Source organism: Suricata suricatta, chromosome 1 (genome assembly GCF_006229205.1).
Source record: "Suricata suricatta isolate VVHF042 chromosome 1, meerkat_22Aug2017_6uvM2_HiC, whole genome shotgun sequence".
NCBI lineage: Eukaryota > Metazoa > Chordata > Mammalia > Carnivora > Herpestidae > Suricata > Suricata suricatta.
In genome coordinates this window covers 140,281,956-140,292,335 of record NC_043700.1, presented here as the reverse complement: position 1 = coordinate 140,292,335, position 10,380 = coordinate 140,281,956, and positions in this window count along the sequence as shown.

Below are 10,380 nucleotides of genomic sequence, written 5' to 3'. Positions count from 1 at the left end.
AATAGTTCCTATTACAGAAAAAATTTCAGACATTACTTCAGATGGTAAAAATATTTCAAATATTGAGGATGTGATCAGCACTGTGCCTGACAGCAGAGCTCTTAAGTATGTCACAAATGAATATGTCCTAGAACCACAGGAAGAAAAATACAATCCTATTATTAAAATAACTACTCTCAGTTATGACTCCAAAATAGCTGGGCCTCATCAATTCTCCAGTGCTGATGTCTTTGAACATTTATCTCAAGGAGCCTCAAATGAGATTCAAACTAAAGAAATGCTAAGAAATTTAGTATCTAGAGAGAAAAACACCAGTTCTGACATTGATGCCCTTGTTCTCAAAAGTTCCACTGACAACTCAAGTTATCAGGCTCCCAAATCTATGACTCACCCCCTAACCCACACAAGTGAAAGTACTCACAAGTTTCTAGGTAAATCAACTCTTAAAAGGGACACTTTAAGAAGAGATGACACTATCATTGTTTTCCCCAAAGACAAAATGGTGGAATATACCTTTATTCCGGACCCAGAAAAAACAGTAACCATGGTAGAAGGAAGGCTGTTCCCAGATGAACGTATGGATCCAATTGTTATCACCTCTCCATTAAAGAATAAGAATCACTTCTTCAGGAAAGTAGCTTCATCTGCTGTGTATAATACTGATGCCCAAAGTAAAGCAGAAAACATCTTATCATCCCAAGAAGACAATGTTAAAGGTAAAACTAATATGCCAGAAATGCAACACTTATGGGATAGCATTATTCCTTCGGCTGAGTTAAATGTCATCCCTAAGGCCAAATTTTCTTTCATCAATGAAGATACTAAAATTTTAAACAAAAGAGCTTCAATCCCTTCTTTATCTAGGAATATAGTAAACACTGTGGATGAAACCACCACCCCCTCCACTGAGAGTAGTTATGAAAGAGGTAACTCTATGCCACCGGAAGACAATATTGGATACAGGGGATTCCTAGTTCTACAAATCCTAGAAAAGGCCATGTTCAATCCTAATGCCTCAACTGAAAATCTTGAAATCTCTGACCCAGTGACAAATAACTCCTTGACTAATTCTTCAATCGCATTGTCAAACACATTTAAGACAATGATTGAATACCCTAATTCTGTTACTGATGGTGATAGTTCAACTAAAAATAAAACTAATTTCAAGCCGAACTCCTTAACCTCAACAAAACTTCCCACTGGCTCTACTACTTTTTCAGACAATTCCACAAACAATGAGTTTGATTCACTGCCCTCAGTAAATACAGAAACTACTGATGTCTCTAAAACTAAGACAGTTAAAATATATGCTGAACCTCAGAGAAGAATCATGAAAGCCTTTTCTCCTACAAAAGTCTCTCAACATATGGTCTCTGAAGAAAGAAAAATTGATAATTTTTCTGATCAAGAAGATCCTTTCACTAAATTTAATTTAAGTCACATTACAAATGCAACCATTTTTAATTCAGCTATGAAGAAAACTGTTCCCTTAGTAACTGAGCTGAATACTCTATCAAAAAGTGACAGCAATGTGGAAAAGGAAGTATATATTTCTAAAGCTGGCAATGTTTTTCCAAAATATGCAAGAACATTGAAAGATAATTCCTTCACTGCTAAATATGATGCTACTTCTACTAAACCTCAAGCATACCCCAATTTAAAAGGAATCGGTACAGTTCATTCTGCATTAACTCTTCCAGAAACATCTAGGTCTAATGATCAAAGCTCTTCTCCTGAAGTTGCTACTGGAGAAAGGATCGTCACAAACTCTCCCATTGGGACCTATGGCCTAACACCATGGAAGTCAATTCTTCCTTCTGATTTCACAACATTCATGAGTTCATCTAAGTATTCTGAACTTGATCCAGTTATCAAAAGGAAAAAAGACACCACTACAAAGACTAATAATAGTATTCCACTTGGAGAAAGAAATACTCCATCTGACAAAATCATTATCTCACCCACTACCATTCTTTCAAAAAAAGGCATGAAAAGCTCTATTAATCCTATTAATAATAATAATAAATTTGGAGACAAGACTTTAATAGAGAAAGATATATCCACTGAAGTAGTTCTTATTACAGAAGACATTTCAGAAAAGGCACATGACACCTTTTTGGAAGGGGAAAATATTCCAAATGATGAGGAAATTGTATCTATTATACCTGTTGACAGTGACCTTGACTATGTTGCAGATAACTATGTCTTTGAAATAGTGAGGGAAGGAAATGATCCCCTTATAAGAAAGATCACATTCAGTAATGACTCGAATGTATTTCGCTCTCATTCACCCCATGCCAGTGCTGCAGTTTCTGAATATGCATCCCAAGGATCTCCAACTGTTATCAAAACTACCAAAAAGTACCAAAGCTTCATTCCCAAAGATAAAAATCTTAATTTTGACAATGATGCTACTGTTCCCAAAAGTTCTTCTGTCAATTTTAACACTAAGGTTCCCAGATCCATGATTTATTCTCCACCTGACTCAAGTTGGATTTTTTTACCTGAATTTCTAGATGAAACAATTGTAAAAAATGCTTCTCTAATTGGTGATAACACCATCATCATTATTCCTGAAGGCAAAAGAATGGAGTACCTATTTGTCCCAGACCCAGAACTAATGATAAGAATGGGAGAGAGCAAGATATTCACTGATTCCACTGATCCTGCTGTGATCAGCTATCCTATAGGTTATAAAAACCAATTTAACAGGAAAGGTGTATCATTTGCTTTTTATAATAATGATGCCCCAGAAGAAACAAAAACCACCATATCAGCCAAATTGGATGCAAATAAACATAAACCAAACATGGCAGAGATACATCATTTGCAGAACAACATTATTCCTTTGGGTGAGTTCAATGTCATTCCTGCTGAAGATCTTCCCTTCATTGGTAAAAATACTGAGAAAGCAAACAACAGAGCTTCAATCTTTTCCTCATCTATGAATAAGGCAACCAGCACTATGGCTGATTCCATTGATCTTTCCACTGAACATAGTTATGGAAGAAGTGATTCCGTGTTACCTGGAGAAGATGTTAAACCTAGAGGATTCCCATCTCTATTAACATCTGCCATGCTGATCCCTAATTCCTTGCCTGAAAATCCTGAAACTTCTGGCCTAATGACAGATAAATCTTCATCTGAATCTTTAATAAATAGGTCAGAAATGTTAGAAAGAGCAACTGAATATGCTGATGCCATTAATGGAGATGATGTTTCAGGGAGACAGGTCATAATAACTCAAGCTGACATACATTCATATCCATTGGCTTGGAATGTTTCTCCAATTGGATCAACTACTTTCTCAGATAGTACCATAGATGATGAAGTTGACTCATTTTTCTCTCTGAATAGAGATGTTCCTGAGAATTATATACCTAAGACTGAAAAAATGTATTTCAAATCTCAAAAAGCAATGATGAAAGCCTTTTCCCTTACAGAAGACTCTCAAGATAGTGTCTATGAAAGACGGAAAATAGCTAATATTTTTGATCAAGGAGATCCAGGTTTTAAATCAGAACTAAATAATTTTACAAATACAACAGTTGTCATCCCAGCTATGAGGAAAATCCTTCCATCAGGAGCTGAGCCCAGTCCTCCCTCCAAGGGTATCAGCAATATGGAAGATTCTTTTACTGTTAAATTCGATGCTACTTCCTTCAAACCTCAAATACCCGCCAATTTAAAAGGATTCTTTTTAGCTAATCCCACATTAACTCTTCCAGAAGAACCTAGGCCTACCTCTCATGATGAAGTTACTAACACAGGAGGGTCCATCACAAACACTCCAACTGGACTACATAGCTTCCGATGGAGGTCACATTTTCCTCCTTCTGATTTCACAACATCCATGGGGACTTCCAAATATTCTGAACTTGTTCCTGTTACTAGTATGGGAAAAGATAGGACCAAAAATATTGATAATATTCCACACAAGAAAATTATTATTCCATCTGATAAAGCTATCATTTCACCTATTATTACCTCTGAAAAAGACATGGCAAGTACTTTACAAGAGAATATATTTGAGCATAAGGACCTTAAAAAGAAAGAGACAGCAGCTGAGTATGAAATCATTTATTTTACAGAAGACATTTCAGAAAGAGCGGATAGCATTTCTTCTGCAGGTAAAATCACTCCAGCATATTTGAACCATACAAAAATTATGTCTGATGACAGTGGTTCTGAACATGTCTCAGATATGCAAACCACAGAATTAGAAGATACAGCAAATAAGTCCCTGATAAAAGTGAGCACACTCACATATGCGCCCAAGACATATGTGTCTCATGAACAACATACCACAGTTACTCCTCCAGACAGTCTATCTAAAACAATATCGCCAGTGGTCAAAGCCAAGGACAACTACCAAAATATGATTCTTAGACAAGAAAACAGCACTGACACTAATGCCATTGCTCTCAAGGATTCTGTTGCCAATGTCAATACCAAAGCTCACAGACCCACAACTCACTTTCTAATTGATGCAAGTACAAATTTTCCTTCTAGTTTTTATGACAAAGTACCAGTGGGAAAAGGTACCATAAATGATGATGATGGCACCATAATTCCTTCTGAAGGCTTTGACTTAGAAAATAAAATAATTGAGTATTCCCTTTCTCCAGACATAAAACCCGTAGTTGATAGCAAGACATTCACAACTGAAATTACTAACCATGCTTTCGAAAACAGTGATAATTTTCTCAGGAGAAACATATTACCTCTCATTTATAAGACATCTACACCCAGGAGAGGAGACACTACCACATCCAGTATATCAGACTTTACTGAAGATCAAACAGGTATAGCTACAGTATATGATTCAAGATTTAGCAATTTTCCTTCAGCTCAACTTTCCAGTGATGATACGTCCAATGTGAAAGAAAACAAAGAAGATGCAATCAAGAGAGCTCGTACTTTCTTTTATCCTTTGAAAAAGATGTCTACCGGCATGCCAAATGCCTCTGCTATTCCTACTAAGAACAAAAATAACATTGGTCATTATAGTCTCCCATCATCAGAGAGTGTCAGGTCTCTAAAACATGCATATATGGGACTACCTGAAATTCTCATCTTAACTTCTAAAGCCCCTACTAAGGAAACTGCATCTACCAAACTTATAAAAGGCACAAACCTTTATTACCCAACAGTGTTAATAGTAGCATCATCACAGCCTGTGTCTATAGACTCGCCTTACTTCAATAAAAGCATTGTCTCAGAAGGACAAAATACTAACAGTCAAATAGTCCCAAAGCCTTTCCCCTTGGTCTACCCTTTCTTCCAAGCTGATTCCACAGGTTCTTCAGACAACGTGGCTAATGTCAAACCTAGCATATCTGCTACTGTTGTCACCAAGAGCAAAATTTTTGATACTGATGCCTTTGGTGATCAAAATGAAGAACCCAAGAAAACAACCACCAAGTTTTCTTCTCTTCTTCCTAATGAATATAGTAAACCAAATTTCTATTACACAAGGGAAATAACCAAAGCTTCTGCAGTGAAAGACATAGCTGAAGTGAATCACCTTACAGATGTAAATAGAATAGGAAATGATCCAGTCATTCAGGTGGAAACAAACTCTCTAAAAGATTCTGATCTAAAGCCTTATCTTGTGAATAAAAATGTCATTGCTGATAACAAATCAGTGAATAAAAATTCTGACTCTGTCCCTGTGGCAGCTTACTCAAGATTTCACATGCCAAAGGATTCCCTCCCAGACAGATCTGGTCCTCAGGAAACCTACTTCATTACTGGGAACTCAAATTTGCTCACAGAAGCAATTACCATTATTCCTACTGATAAAAAATCTTTATCTTACACAGAGATCATTTCCATGGTAGAAGGAAATTCTCAGTTGGAATTAAATTAGCCAATTTCAGAGCAACACGTACTGAACTTCTAGCTTCAGAAAGCACAAATGATACATATTAATCAATTGTCAAGATAAAAAATATGTATTATTTAGATTTCAATTTCTATTGTACCACAAGCTAACAAAGAGGTTGAAGGAAATGCTTTCTTTAAGGCTGATATTCTTCAGTCACAGAAATAATTACTTCAAAGGATATCCCTGAGGGGCCTACAAACAACAAAGCAGAAATGAGAGTCAGAACTGGTCCTGCTATCTACGTCATCTTCTTTGAAAAACAAAAATGGTGATACCACAGGCCAACACATCCTTCAATTACAATTTCTTTACTCATGCACCCAACATTCCAATCACTGGAGAGGAAGAGGCCAAAAATGTGGATGTTGCTCTAACCAAAGTTCAAGATGTAATTGTTCCTCTCACCTCCCTACTTCTGAAGCTGACAACTCTCATGAATGAAGATATTGAACCTGAAACTTCTCAGCAGCTACATTTAACAATGAGAATAATCACCTCACCTAAGATTTATAACTCTATTTTCTCAAGTAAATTTATAAAATTTGAAGATACAAGGACTCTTTCTAAAGTAGAAATTCTAATCTACACATTCAATGTGATCCCAATCAAAATTGCACTGGCATTCTTCAAAAACCAAAACAAACAATCTTAAAATGTGTATGGAACCACATAAGACCCAGAATAGCCAAAGTAATATTGAAGAACAAAACCAAACAGGAGGCATCACAATCCCAGACTTTAGCCTCTACTACAAAGCTGTCATCATCAAGACAGGATGGTGTTGTCACAAAAACAGACACATAGACCAATGGAATAGAATAGAGAACCCAGAACTGGGCCCACAAAAGTATGGCCAAATAATCTTTGACAAAGCAGGAAAGAGTATCCAATGGAAAAAAGACAGCCTCTTTAGCAGGTGGTGCTGGGAGAGCTGGACAGCAACATGCAGAAGAATGAAACTAGACCACTTTCTTACACCATACACAAAAATAAACTCAAAATGAATGAAAGACCTAAGTGTGAGACAAAACCATCAAAATCCTAGAGAAGAAAGCAGCCAACAACCTCTTTGACCTCAGCTGTAGCAATTTCTTGCTCAACGCATCTCCAAAGGCAAGGGAATTAAAAGCAAGAATGAACTATTGGGACCACATCAAGATAAAAAGCTTCTGCACTGCAAGGGAAACAGTCAAGAAAACTAAAAGGCAACCAACTGAATGGGAAAAGATAGTTCCAAATGATATACTGAATAAAAGGTTAGTATCCAAAATCTATAAAGAACTTCCCAAACTCCACACCTGAGAAACAAATAACCCAGTGAATAAATGGGCAGAGGACATGAATAGACACTTTTCCAAAGAAGACATCTAGATGGCAAACAGACACATGAAAAGATGCTCAACGTCATTCATCATCAGGAAAATACAAATCAAAAACACACTGAGATATCACCTCACACCAGTCAGAGCGACTAAAATTAACAACTCAGGAAACAAAAGATGTTGGCATGAATGTGGAGAAACAGGAGCCCCCTTGCACTGTTGATGGGAATGCAAATTGGTGCAGCTGCTCTGGAAGACAGTGTTGAAGTTCCTCAAAAAATTAAAAATAGAACTACCCTATGACCCAGTAATAGCACTAGTAGGAATTTATCCAAGGGATATGGGAGTGCTGATTCACTGGAGCAATGTTTATAGAAGCACTTTCAACAATAGCCAAATTATGAAAAGAGCCTAAATGTACATCAACTGATGAATGGGTCAAAAAATGTGTTTTATATATACAATAGAACACTCCTTGGCAATGAGAAAGAATGAAATCATGCCATTTGCAGCAACGTGGATGGAACTGGAAGGTATTATGCTGAGTGAAATAAGTCTGTCAGAGGACAGATATCATATTACTTCACATGTGGAATTTGGGAAATTTAACAGAAGACCATAGAGGAAGGGAAGGCAAAATAACAGAAAGGGAAGCAAACCATAAGAGACTCTTAAATGCAGAAGGTTGATAGGTTGATGGGGGAGTGGGTGGAGGAGAGGGGAAAATGGGTCATTGCATTTATGAGGGCACTTGGGATGAGCACGGGGCATTGTATGTGATGAACCATGGGAATCTACCCCAAAAACCAAAAGCACATTTTACATACTATATGGTAGTCAATTTGACAATAAATTATATTATAAATAAATAAATATTAAAAAACAAAAAACAATAAATAATAATAATAAAGTAAGAATCCTATTGTCCACAGGAGATACCACTTGTCTCAGTTAATTCTTTTAAAATAGTGCATTACATTTCATCTGATAAATCTGAAGATATTCTCCATACAAGGACAGTCTTACTGGGTGAGCATCACTATGACATCAGCATTTTCAAAGTCTATTATCTGAGGACTCATTCTAGCCAACTATCATTGAAAATCCTAAATTGTCAGATAACATTCCTGAGGCCTTACTGCGAACTCTCCCTCTTTTGGTAACAGCTTCCTCTTTTTTTTTTTTTTTTCACTTATAAAAAGGGGTTTTTTTTTTTATCGTGGACCTGAAGGAGTTGCTACTTAAATATAAATGTGATGCTTTTCAGAGAAAAGGCAAGCTGTTTCCATTAGTGTAATAGACACTACAACAACAGAAGAAAGTACTGTTCAGATAAAATGAAACTCACCTAAGAATCTGCTCCTTAACTCAACCAGTATCTTTGTTGGTAATGATCTGTTGATCCAATAAGAGTATCCTATATTCCCCAGAGCAGATAATTCCAGTTCTGCCCTCAAAATTGCTAAAATTCCCACAGTCCCACCAGGATTTTAATCATATGCTTCCTGCTCTTTGATGGATGACCCACACTTTCCATGTAAAGTGTCCTTTTTGAGATCAATGGTTAAAAAAAAGATACTGATAATAATATTCTCTATTATTCTATTCTATTATTTCCTTCATATGCTATTATTCCATATGCTATAATAAATGTGATCCCACTTCACAGTTGAAGCAGAGTTGATGTGAGCACAACAGTAATCCCTGAAATTAAATTTTTTTAATGTTTTTTATTTATTTTTGAGAAACAGTGAGAGACAGTGTGAGCAGGGAAGGGTCAGAGAGAGAGGGAGACACAGAATCTGAAGCAGGCTCCAGGCTCTGAGCTAGCTGTCAGCAGAGAGCTAGACGTGGGGCTCAAACCCAGGAACTGTGAGATCATGACCTGAGCTGAAACCGGACGCTTAACCGACTGAGCCACTCAGGCGCCCCAGTAATTCCTGAAATTAAAGACGATTTGACAAATTACTTTCTAAAAGATAGTATCATTTCACCTGACATTTCTAACTCTTCGATTTTTTTCCCTTTTTGACACAAAAAAAGAATTCCCCCCCATAAAGGACACCAATCTTTCATTTATAGAATGTTTATTCTGAATTAAACCTCATAAACACTAGATAATAGGGGGAGAGGGGTGTTGGGTAGTAGAGGTTACAAAAACCCCCCACTGAACCCAAAGAATAGCTTTGCCTTGTGATTTCCTTTCCTGCCACTGGATATGACTTAGAAATAAAGAACCATGCCCATCACTAACTTAAAAACCTTTCTTCCTTGTCCCTGATGTTGATAGCATTTCCTATGTCAGTAGAGACATTGAGACCCTCCATAGTGATATCTCCTTGAAGCAAAAGCATTTCTGGAAAAGCTACTTGTATATTTAAAATGAAATATATATATACCAAGCCAATCAATCTAGAAAAGACACTGTAAAGTTGGAGGTTGAGTCCAAATCTAGTGAAGAGAAAACATTTTCCTTTGAGATGGAAACCACCGCTCTGGCTGATACTGCTGCCCCTTTTCAGATTTAATTGTATCGGAGTCTGAAAATTCTCTTTCTTCTATCACTGGGAAAATATTAACCAGACTATAATCTCTTTTCATCTAAATAGCTAACACCAGACTATAATCTCCTTTCATATTAGAAAGCACATTAAGAATGATAACAAAATGATAATGGTTGAATTAACTAACATCATTATAGAAAACATTCCCTCTGAAATTTGAGGATAAAAATTCTTAAGGCTAATGCAACTATTCCACACTTCAATTTTGTTTCTGGGTGAATTCTGACATATAATACCAACTCTCTGGCATTAGGTTGAAGTAACACACTCTATAGAAAAATATTCCTGAAGAAATTAAATCTACAAAACCTGATATTGTCCTTGTAAAGCATGTTAATTCCCAAAAATATATGAATTGTAATGAAGAAGAAAACTACAAAAACCCTAAATACTATTTACTCATTATCCTAACTGAAAAAGTGAAGAGGATAACTGAATCCTTCCTACCTAATTACCTTAGGCATGCTACAATCATTGCCAAAACTGTCATCAATGTTTTTAGACCTTTAAATAATCATAAATCTGAAGAGAAGAAACTACAGCTCAAAAAGATATTGTTAACTCACTTGAAAGATAGGCAACTTGAAGCTAATGCTGATAATCT